Source organism: Vanacampus margaritifer, chromosome 8, assembly GCF_051991255.1.
Source record: "Vanacampus margaritifer isolate UIUO_Vmar chromosome 8, RoL_Vmar_1.0, whole genome shotgun sequence".
Classification (NCBI taxonomy): Eukaryota; Metazoa; Chordata; class Actinopteri; order Syngnathiformes; family Syngnathidae; genus Vanacampus; species Vanacampus margaritifer.
The window spans coordinates 21,597,174-21,609,853 of NC_135439.1; the positions used below are offsets into that span (position 1 = coordinate 21,597,174).

General features: G+C 38.9%; 1 protein-coding gene across 5 annotated transcripts in view; it reads right to left on the reverse strand.

Moving 5' to 3' along the window:
* Positions 1–12,680, reverse strand: part of celf4 (CUGBP, Elav-like family member 4) — a 129,086-nt gene that overhangs the window by 31,600 nt on the left and 84,806 nt on the right. The gene's annotated exons all lie outside the window — the stretch shown is intronic.

The following is a 12,680-nucleotide window of genomic DNA, read 5'->3' on the forward strand; positions in this document are numbered from 1 at the left end:
ATAAAGTTTTGTTTGGTTGAAGAATATAATTTAGACAAAGATTGATCATTAAAAAATGGTATTTTCTTAAACCTCATGCCTAAATTTAGTTATAGTTACTATTGTTATAGTGTAGCCAATTGTTCATGGTTAATTAGAAAGCTGTAGATCAGGTGAGAGTAGCCTAAAAAAATATATAAAATAGTTCACCAGTAACGGGATATTGTTATTTTCTAGGAATGCTGTACAAGTGATCATTTGAAAATGTAAACTGGCAGAGATTCATAGAAAAAAAGTAGAGATGTTCGACACCTGTACGAGTACTCAACTCTTGAGTAGTCACCGATACCAAGTACCGAAACCACTAGTAAAATTTCCCCCAAAAAGCAGTAACGGATAATACTGAATAAAAACCAATATATCCCAATATAGCATGTTTCCTTAAAATTCTATTAAATCAATGCCAATTTCCTATTCTTTGAATTTGTAATTTATAGTTCCTGATTGTAAATTGTCCACGAGAGGGTGGCCAATACTGTTATCGGCCACCGTCGCGAGTACCGATACCTGGAAATAAGACCGACCCTGATACCGATACCCTGATACACAAATGGACATTTATATATTATTGTGTAAAATCACCAACATGATCCATGTCTTCAGAGTAGTGAAGATCATACTCATGACACAACAACAAAACTACTACTACTACTAATGTTTAAATTGAATTTGAGCATATTGTTATTTCAAATGTGTGTATTAAATTGGTAGCCAAGAAGTAGCTCGAAGTTTAAAAAAAGGTTGGTGACCTGTACTCTAGATTAGGTTAGAAAGGGCTGTAATCCTTTGTGTGTGGCAAAAATATATAGTTTCTTAGAAATCGTGTGATAAGATCAAGCTTGTGAATAATTCTTAAAATGTCAAAAAACGAAAATGGTGCATGATTTTCATGAATATCTATTCTCACAGTTTTTCTTCCGTTATATTGTCCCATTAGAACCAGAAGATAATTATTCAAAATAGAAATTCACTTTTCATAATAATTTTGGGTTTAACTGGACATTCAGGTAAAAGGTTACGACTGCATAAAGTAAGTACGTATTGTACACACAGGAGCATCACAGCACGCCTCTCGCCTGTTTACAATTAACACACACACACGTGTGCATATGCGCACACACAAATTGCACACACAAACACACACACGTCCCCCAGTGAGACCTTTCCACAGTGTCGGTCCTCCTGTCATTTCATTCGCGCCTGTCAGACATTCCCTCCGCCTCAGCACCCAGCTAAATGCTCGCCTCCAATCAATTTTTAATAATGCCAATCGCTATGCTGCCAGGAGGAATGGGGAGACGTGGGGTGAGAAGAGAGCAGAGCAGAGGATGCGGAAAGGGAGAAATGGGCTGGTATGGGAGAGGGGGGGGGGGGGTGTTGAAACGTTGGGAGGGAAAGGTCAAGGTTTTGTGTGATGCAGCATCAGTGTTTTGTTAAATGTCATTAAATCCTTTCTTTTGAGTTTGCTGATACACTCATCATTGTAATGAATGGTTCAGATGATTCAACAAAGCCGACGCCTCGGGGTAAGGAGGACACGGTGTCACGACGCAACACAATTAATGCTCGGACCTCCAGCACTTCCTTTCGTCATTCTCTGACTAATATTAAATCATATCATTCAGCGTAACGTTTATTTAAAATAGAGTTAGCCATTCCATCTTCGCCCTCATCTCCTCCCTCTGTTTGACAGCCAAGAGAGCCCTATTAATGTTTTTAATGTGCTGTGATGCATTATTTATCAGACTGGCTGTTGATATGGAAAAAAGAACGAGAGGGGGTAAAGAGAACTGGGAATGCGGTGAGCAAGTTAAAAATGTGTAAAAGAGCTTGATGGCAAAGGTGATAATAAGAGGAGTGATGGGAGACAGAAATAAAACTAATTTTAAACAAAGCTGGGGTGATGGAAGGGGGAGGAGAAACATTTGGGCGAATAAGGAAAGAGAACAAAGGGGAGCTATGAGGACATAGATCAGAGTATGGGACAAGGTCAGCATGAAGCTCCCAGGGGGGCCATAAGCCTGCATACATATGAGTGCTTTTACCGTGACCCATACTAATGGTCTGGCCTCAATCTGACCTAATTGTGTTGCGCCGCCATTGCTTTTAAATACAAGCGCTGGTCTAAACACAACACACTATATAGGCTGAATGCTTTCTGTTTTTGTACTCAAACTGAAATTCATTTGAAGCTCTAGAAATGTAAAAAATACATCAACAATTTATCGATTATCAAATTAAGCGACAATTATTTTAATAATCTTGCTATCTTTAGAAGGCCAGTCAAGAAAAAAAAAAGGTGGACAGGATTTTATTCTCAGCATTCTGACTTTAAAGTCAGAATTCTCACTTTTTTCCTCATATTTCTGACTTTAAAGAGTGAATTCTGACTTTATTCTCAGAATTCTGACTTTAAAATCAGAATTCTGACTTTAATTTCAGAATTCTGATTTTAAAGTGAGAATTCTGCCTTTATTCTCAGAATTCTGACTTTAAAGTGAGAATTCTCACTTTATTCTCAGAATTCTGACTTCCCCCCACAATTCATAGCTCTACATCACAAAGTCAGAATTCTCACTTTAAAGTTAGTGTTGTTCCGATACCGTTTTTTGGCCCCCGATACCGATTCCGATACTAAGCTTTGCAGTATCGGCCAATCCCGATACCATACCGATATGTAAGTCTTTTTTTTTTCTCAACATGAAAAAGCTGTCCTGCCATTGGTTCAGAGCATTCAAGGACCATTAGGATATCTTCGCTCGGCATGCAGTGAACATGTCACATCAGTGAATGTCACACAAGATGCTGCATCCAAAGTCCTATATTAGCGTCAGAATGAATGGTATTGGCATGTTACTTGTTAGTACTCACCGATACCACTGTTTTAAAACAGTATCGGGGTCTCTGCCGATACCAGTATCGGTATCGGAACAACACTACTTTAAAGTCAGAATTCTGATATTAAAGTGATAAAGTGAGAATTCTAAGATTAAAGTCAGAATTCTGATATTAAAGTTATAAAGTGAGAATTCTGAGATTAAAGTCAGAATTCTTACTTAATAGTTAAAATTCTGAGATTAAAGTCAGCATTCTAAAAATAAAGTAAGAATCCTGCCAATCCTTTTTTTCCTCTTCACTAGCATTAATCCTCTTGCGTAATTTAGCCTAAAATAGTCCTTTTATTTCACCCTCTTAACAATAATTATTCTATATCAAGATTTATTTTACCCCTAATTTGAACCCATAATTTAGTAATCCAAGCATGATCACTGAATCAGTTTAATTTATCCTTGCTACTTATTTGAGCTGCAACACTTACAATCTCCGCTCATAAACTTTTACATACAGTTCAAAACAATGTTAAGTGGTTCAACTATTATTTTCTTTTGCCACTGAGAGCTGAGTGCTGTTTCATGGGCTTGCTGCCATTATCTCAGCAACATAAACTGCTTCAAGGTCAGTTTTATCATCCAGCCCATAATGCCGGGTGAATTAGCACCAGCCCACTGGACAACTGATCCCAAAACAGTTGTTAAAAGTGGACGCTGACTAGCACTGATTGTTCCCAGAAGAGGATTGCAGTGATGCTTGCCAAAGCCAGATGGCGCCATTGAGCAGCAGAACCGACTAGAAACGTGCAATCCTAAAGCTTGTGTGAATACTGTACATGCACAAACATATGTGCGCATGCAAAAGTAGCTTACGTGACATGCATGCTTATAGCCTATGCCAAGAGTGGAAAATCACAATAGGCTCGTACCTCCAAGCATCCATGTAAACATTCAATATGTAAATATTTCTATATGTGGAAGAAAATTGCCTCATCTCTCAGGCAGCATGCCTCATACCTCACACGCATTCTCTCGTCTCGCCTTATATACTTATTGTATGACCTATTCATTCATGCATGGCGCTCACATGGAAGTGCACATGCTGGCAGGCAGGCTGAGCTGAGCTCCATTGTTGCTGAAAGTCCAACTCAGCAGCCTTGTGTTCGAGCGGCCTTGGAGCGGCGCTTGATCGACAGCTCAAAAAGAACCGCGGCTCCGCGAACGCGCGTACACACGCACACGCGCTCACCCCATTCCTCTGTTGATTATGTAACTCAATGACAGTGCTCTGCCTCGCCGCTGCCACAGATTCCATGCTAACTAGAAGCTGAGGGAATACATGGTGTGCATGCAGTCTGCACTGTATCAAACTGGTGAGTCATTCTTCTGAATCAGCCTAGTAGGGCCAGCGAGGCCCGGATGATTAACTCCAAACAATGCAGGATTATAGACTATGTGTTCTGCCTTGAAATAGGGAGCAATTATTCGAAGTCCTTGAGTTTTGCCGCTGTATCGACTTCAGCGCGTTCAAACCACAATTATGTGAAAACACGGAAACAAACGACAACATTGTTGAATTTTCTAGAAAGTAATTTGTTGTGTTATGCTCAAAATTTGATAGAGCTCGGACCTGCATCCAAAATATCCATTGGCTGTTTGTATACTAGTCTTGTCCTAGTTAGCGCTAAGCTATGTCATGACTGCTTAACAGTTGAATTTAATGCTCATTAGCTGGTCAAATATTCACATACACACACGACTACTTCTGGGCATTCGCTCGAATGTAGCATGTATGTAGCTTTCTGGAATGTGCCCTCCACATGTAGATACATCACACATATGACCCTGAACATTTCTGTGTGAAATATGGACAGGTTTAATTGAACACAAAGCTGACAAGGCTGGAGGAAGCCATTAAATATTCATTTGTATGAATGGCAACAGGTGGATACACACATTAATTGTACCTTCTGTCTTCCAGTGGAAGAACATTTAATGACATAGATGGATGAACAGATACATTATTTGTCGTAGATAGACCTAATAAAATCCTGACAAATGAAGTTAAATTGGAGCATTTCACATGGCACTTCTGATGATCTCTCACAGAACCCTGATTAGGAATGACTGCACCCAGGCACCAGAGTGCACAGTTACACACTCCCTTCCCGAGGAAAGAATATGAAAGTAAGCTTTTACGAAGCTCTGGACAGGTGGTGGGATTTTCGAGAAGATTGTTTCGTGTGTGTGAGAGTGGGAGGAAGAGAGCGAGAGAGAGAAAGCGAGAGAGAGAGAGAGAGAGAGAGAGAGAGAGAGAGAGAGAGAGAGAGAGAGAGAGAGAGAGAGAGAGAGAGAGAGAGAGAGAGAGAGAGAGAGAGAGAGAGAGCGAGAGAGAGAGCAGTGCAGGCCAGGTCATTTCATTATTTCATTATCACGGTGAGAAAGCACTCCATGGAAATCTCCGGGGAAGCAAGTAGGGCTGCCTTCATGATATCCCTCCTCTGCTATTGTCACAACTTGCTCTGTTTTACATGCTACAACTGACTGCTGCTGATCCCCCTTTTTAAGCAGTATATATGACGTGTAAGAGGATTAGATGCAATATGATGTATATAAGAGGGGGGTTCTCCAGACCCACATTTTTAATCTAGCAAATGTTTATTCATTTACTTTTCTTAACTTAGTCTATTTCCTTTTTTTCTTTTCTTTTTTTTAATCATTATTTTATTCTCACTCAGCTTTTACATTTTAAGTCTGTTATTACTGTATGTGGACGGCACGGTGGCTGACTGATTAGGATGTCCACCTCCCAGTCCAGAGGACGTGAGATCAAGTCCGGGCTTGGGCCTTCCTGGGTGTAGTTTGCATGTTCTCCCCGTGTTTGTGTGGGTTTTCTCTGGGTACTCTGGTTTCCTCCCATTTTCAAAGACATGCATGGGAGGTTAATTCTACAATCAAAATTGGCCATAGGTGTGATTGTGAGTGTGGATGGTTGTTCGTGTACCCCGCCTACTGCCCAAAGCCTGCTGGGATAGGCTCCACCCCCCGCACCCCCTGTGAGGACAAGCGGTTAAGAAAATGGATGGATGGTTATTACTGTATGTTTTAAAATAATTTCATTCTATAGCATTTTAGGTCTGCATATAATAAAAATTAGATTTATTGGCAGAGTATGTAAAAGCACAAGGAATTTGTCTTTACAGTCACAACCCGTCCGAGAAACACGAAGAATAAGAATGACCAATAGAGGCAGCCTGGTGGTTCGCTATTCAGTGTTCCAAGATTCATAGATGTAAAAAATGAGACATGAGGAAGGCTGGACACTTTTGTGACCAAGTTTACATATGTTTTATTATTATTATTATTATTATTATTATTATTATTATTATTATTATTATTATTGTTGTTAATCTGCTACTTTTTATTTACATAATTTAAAAAATATATATTTTAGCAATAATTTACAATTCTCACTTTATTCAGAAGATGCATGCAATGGAACATTTTACAATAGCTACACAATATAATCAGTCACTATGCAACCCTGTTTGCTATGCATGGCAGGATAAAACAAATGCAGTTGGTGGCATAAGCAAGAAAAAAAAGTTTTTGTGGAGTTTTTATAAAAGTACAAAGCTGTGCTGCAACCAATCAAGTCACAGAAGTATTTTGCGTATTTTTCTGCATTTCTTTTGAGAATACATTCAGTACAAGGACCTCCCTTGTCAGAGACCCTTGTGTTGCAAATCGGGACTTGGACTCTTGCCGTATTTAGTCAGCTATGACTTGAACTGAACTGTAAAGAAAACTTTTAGTGGAGTCTGTCAATCTGGCCTTGAACAGTGATGAATGTATCGCCATCAGGTTTTATTTGTACAAATGTTTACACCTTTCAGAATTTCTCTTCTTTGCTTCCACCGGGCCAAACACTAGAGCTCTCTTGTGATGAAAAAGTGGACAGAACAGCACAGATCAGTGTCAATATGACAGATGACTATGAAGCAAAATGTCACTATGAATTAGAAAGAAAAATACAGGCAAACAAAGGTGGACGTTTTATGTCACGATATATAAAGAGGATGAAAATAATTTCTTAACATTATCACATGGGAAAACCGTGAGATGGTTGTGATGGTTGCATGCCACACTTTGAATGAGTCGACATGATCCCGATAAATACTTAAACATATCCAGATGCATTATGAATTGACCCAGGAAGAAATGTCTGCAACAAAGCATCACTGAAGGGGCTTGTAGGACAGCAGTGTGATGTGACGGCCGTGTAGTTTGTATTACAGCAGCGGCCCCTAAATGTTATGTTGGCTAGTAGATCACAGGGATCTTACAATTCACTGCCAAGTTGTAGTGCCATTAGCTGCCTCTTAAATGCAGCAGTGAGTAACATTTGACAACGCTTGAATATTTTTCAGCCATGGTCTTCCCAAACACATGTACTACATGGAACAAAACTAATAATTAACAAATAATAAAATACAGGCGGAGACCTCATTCTTAGATAAAGACACAGCAAACTTTAGAGTACATAAGAAATAGGAACTATAATGTTTAGAGCTTGAAGTGACGCTTTCTGAGACTTCAAAATTACGTTTTGACCATGTGAAAAATAATGCAGGAAGAAGAGAAAATTGTGTTTAAATCTAAAAACCCAGTCACTGTTTTTAGTATTAGCAAAAAATAAAATAACAAACAAATAAAATAAAATAAATTAAGTTGCAGACTTTGTGCTATTGAAAAACTGTTATCTAGCTTCTAAAACAATCAGTAGGCCTACATCAAATTAAAAACATAAAACAAAAACATAGTTTAACAAATTTAATCATTACAGTTACAAGCAATGCACATTCTAAATGTCAAGTTTTGCAATGACAATATTAACTGTTAAATATGCCAAGGCAAAACAGAAAATATTTATTCATTATTATTATAATTACAAATAGTTTATGATGCCAGCCAATCGCACGGCACACAGAGACGAACAACCATCAACCTAGGGACAATTTAGAGTGTTCAATTAACCTGCCATACATGTCTTTGGAATGTGGGAGGAAACCAGAGTACCTGGAGAAAAGCCACGCAGGCACGGGGAGAACATGCAAACTCAACCCAAGAAGGCCAAAGCCTGGACTCGATCTCACATCCTCAGCACTGGAAGGTGGACGTTCTAACCAGTGCCGATGGAATAAAGACTCATTTTTAAATGAAAATAATGCCTTATGTTAAGTAAAAAAAAAAGAAAAGAAGAAGCTTGTCTTTATTTTATTTTTAATTAAAGGTCACTGTTAAAAATGCCTTTCCAATTAAGTATTGGTTCAATGTCTCATGGGGTTGTTTGGCATCTATCGAATGTAACTAACTAATAAAGTCAGGTCTACACTAACGTACTGTAATTACTTTTTTGTGTGTGTTTTATTTTGTTTATATTTTATTTCGAACATGTAGGCCATATTAAAAAAAAAAAAAGAATTACAAAAAAAGTCTGGTAATTAAAGTACACTTGTGAAGACAAAATGTACAAAACAACACAGTAGCAAAGCAACGAAAGCAACATAAAGAAAGTTTCGCAGTAGTCAACTCACTTTTTTTTTTTTTTAAATCATGTAATCAATAAAGTAACGGGTTTTTTTCCAGGTAGCTGTAGCAACACTTTTGGCAAATGAGGCAAAGAAGACTTTTATGAATACTCTACCTTGTTTCCGCTTCTAACAGCCTATTTTCATGAAGGAAACAAGTACACACCTACACACTTCAATATCTTCAGTCAGGTGCTGTTTTACTTATGCAAGATACTTTCTCTGGCTGGGTTATCCTAGTGTGTTAAATTAATACCCCCAAAAAACAGATATCCTCCTAAAGCATTGCATATTCATAAGACGCCTCTCTTCATGTTCTAACCCTGAGAATGTGCTCAGGGCGACTGTGTGAATGAAAAAGGCAGCCATCACTATTGTGGGCCTGTTTGTAGATGCTGCTGCTCGCTCTGTGCTGCTTCTCCCACATCAGCGTGTCTCCACAAAGGCGGATGAAAAGGAAACACCGCCAGATCACAAAAGGAGGCAACTCTGTCTGTCCGACTCTCTGATCACTGCTTATTCCTTCATCAACATGGCTTTTAGAAGCAGTTAAACAACACATGGGAGGAGAGAATGATTGACACATTTGCGCAAGAACAACAGGGAAATATTTAGAGGTGGTGAATCCAAGTCCAGAAAGTAAAAACCCTGCCACAGTTTGGCTTTAGCCCCTGATGCTAGCTAGGGAGCTAGCTCCCACGGTGCTCATTTACCTGCTAGAGAGTTAGCTAGTGTTGTAATGAAGGATTCTTACCATTTGCGTGTTCATGCCGTTGATTAATAAAACATACAATGAGATCAGTGAATTCAGGCATTTTCTCTACATTTATTCACAAAATCGCGGACAGGAGATGAGATGAGCCTCCTTCCGCCATCTTGGATTCTCAACTGTCCCGTCTCCTCGCCCCGCCCGTTGGTAATAACCTTTAACCTCCAACGTTACCTCCCAGAGTCACATGACTACGCCCCCATTGGTCACAATGATGTCTCAATACATTTGGCCAACCATGCTAGTAGGAATTTAAAGTGAAGGAGAATTGTCATACAAAACTATACTGAGTAAATCAAAGCAATTGTGTCCAATTCGAAATAGTTATAACTAAATCAAAACAGTTATAATTAAATTGAAACAGAATATTTCTTTCACTATCATCGGGGGCTAAAGCCAAACTGCGCTGGTGCTCGTTTACCAGCTAGGGAGCTAGCTAGCTAGCTAGCATCAGGGGCTAAGGCCAAACTGTGGCAGGGTTTTTACTTTTTGGACCTGGATTCGCCACCTCTGGAAATATTAGACTGTATATGCCAAGAATCAATCTTAAAACCTTTTTTGGGGGAATTCATGGAAATATTTTGAATACATAGAATCCAGCAGAAAGTCATTTTACTGTCATGACAGTAGCTAAGCAGCAAGGCTGAATTTGATATTGATGGAGCAACGATGACTGTTCCCTTGTTTTGACTCTTGATTCAAATATTTATTTTCTCTCAATAATGTTTTTATCGTTTGGAAGACCTGCTTACAAAACACAGTCATTTGAAAAGCTGCAACTTATCACCCCCCCCCCGCTTCACCTCCGCTTCTTTTTCATTTGCTTGCAGTTGGTTTAGAACAGCAATGATTTTCTCTCATCCATTGTTTGATCCATTTCACACTGGCCCACTGCTTCTTTATCTCCTTCTGCTTCCACCTTATTTCACTGCCAAGCTGCCTTCGCCAGTACCTCGTCGACAAGTGGGATGCTCTCGAGCAGTTTTGAATGAAAGGTTAAAATGCAAATCTAATGCTCTTTCTGTTTTTCTTTCTATTCTTGTTCCACATCTGATTATTCTCTCTGCTTCCTACTCTTTCTCTGTGAAACTTGCTGTTGAATAGTGTAAATGAGTGTGTGAATAGTTGTATATTTTTATTTTATTTTTACATTTTTTTTTTTTTACATCAGGCTGATGCATAAAACAGTGCTTTGCCTGCTTCCTTTATCTTTTCACAGTCAGGATGGAAAGAAAACTGAGGAAAGAATATTGTCACACTGTATGTGGATAGAAAACATCAAAAACAACCCCAGGATGATTATACAGTGACAAAACTAAAATGTTAATTCTCTAGCATATGCCTTGGACTGCACCATCATAACGGACTGCGTTTGCCTTATACAACAATACATTCCCTGACGTGAATTACTGTGCAAATAAACAATAATTAAAAACCGTAGAGTAAAATCTGGTTAGTTTGATGTTGAATATAGCACATACACTTCACTCCAAAAGTATTGGAACTGAGGCCAATACCTTTACGTCTGTTATAGACTGAAAATGAAATAACATGAGACAAGATGGCTATTTCAGATTTTATTTCCAGTTATTTACATTTGGATCTTTTGAATGATGCATTTGAACACTTCCATTTTTTATGTGTGCAGAAATATTGTTAAGTTGTAGCATGTGACTGACTGGTGAGTTTTGATGCCCAGTTGTGTGTATGATATTATTGAGCCAAACAATAAATAGCACTAAGTGTTCATTTTCGAAATGCTAAGAGCAACAAAAAGGTTAGACGGGGAAAGATTTGCAAGGCTTTAAAGTGGTCAAGTCAAACTCTAGACTGAAACCCTATTGAGCACGTTAATCTGCCAAAGAGGAGACTGAAGCAAAACAAACAATAAAAAAGTCCCAAAAAGAAGAATGCAAACATTGGTTGATGTCAATGACTCACAGGCTTGATTCAGTTAGTCCAAGAAAAGGATGAAGAAATTGAAATATGTTCCAATAGTTGCACACGCGCTTATACAATACTGCACATGAACAAGAAAAAAAGATACAAATTCCCATTTTTGTATAAGCGTTATGGGGTATATGCCACAGAGGAGATGGGGCTTCCGACTTCCTGGTTTTCACACATCAACTTTGTTTCCGTTTCCTGTTTGCGACGTGTGGGCTGCGTGCCAGTTCGCGCGCTTCCGGCTTTGTTCCCCTCGGTTGAGCGTTCCCGTCAACGGGTGTGAGTGTGTCTGTCTCAGTTGTCCGAAGCATTTCAGAGTGTCCCGATGGGCGGGAGTGCGGGGTTGTGGGGGACGAGTGCCATCAGTGGCCGAAAATTACGCTGATGTGTGAAACCCGGAAGTCGGAAGTCCGTGGCATCTACTCCATTGACTGAACACTGTTCATTATTTTGACTGTAGTTTCCCATAGTGTGGAATTGCATTGCATCATACTGAGAGCTGTTTCTAATATTTTCGTTAGGGATGGGCGAGTATCGATACCATGCCTTATTTTAACCCATTAAGGCCGGGAGCACATTATCACTCTTTTAACATTAGAGCCGGGAGCGCTGTAGCACTAGCCAGGAGAGTGGATACGTCATTCTGTTTTGACCAATTCTTGATATCTTAGACAATGAAATGCTTCAGAATATACATGTGAGAGTGACGTGGGCCTCGTAGCATGTCTTGGGATATTATTTGAGTATTTATGGCTGATGCAGATTGCGGGAGTTATGAAATAAATGCGATTGACAACGGCGCGGGAGGACTTCGAATGAATACAGAAAAACAGCCGACAGTGTCATATTGTTAAGAAATGTTTCTAGACAATGAGGATGTTGAAAATTTTGACGGCTTTGTAAAGGAATGGACGACGAATAATTACCACTTGATCCCCAGAGGTTATTACATCTTCGCTCCACAGTTGTTTGTTGATTTAAAAAAATATATCTATTAAAGGTTTATAATAATAAACTTAGGTTTATGTGACCGCCACAGGTGCAAGCTCCGAAATGTTGTTCGAATTATGTTTCTATCTGCTTCAGGAACTGAGATTACTTAGTAGGCATTGACAATATTGATGAATTTCCAGGAAATTTTCAGGTTTTCCAGGGTGATTCTAAAGTCACCCATAGGTTTTAGAGGCATGTTTTGGCAGGCGTTTTAGGCCTTTATAGGTTAAAGTATCAGAACTCGCAATATCGGTTGCCCTCTTGTGGCCATTTTATGATCAGGAACTACAAATTAGAAGAATAGAAAATTGCCATTCAATTTGTGCAATTTCAAGGAAAACGCTATATTGGGATATATATGTCTTTAAAAAATATATGTTTAATTTGAATTAAATTAAATTAAAATTGTCTGTATTTTCTGAAGCAGTTTTGAGCTGAATTGTTTAATTAACTACTTTCAATTTAAAAGCATGAAATGGTTTACCTCAGACTGCAACATTACAGCTGAAA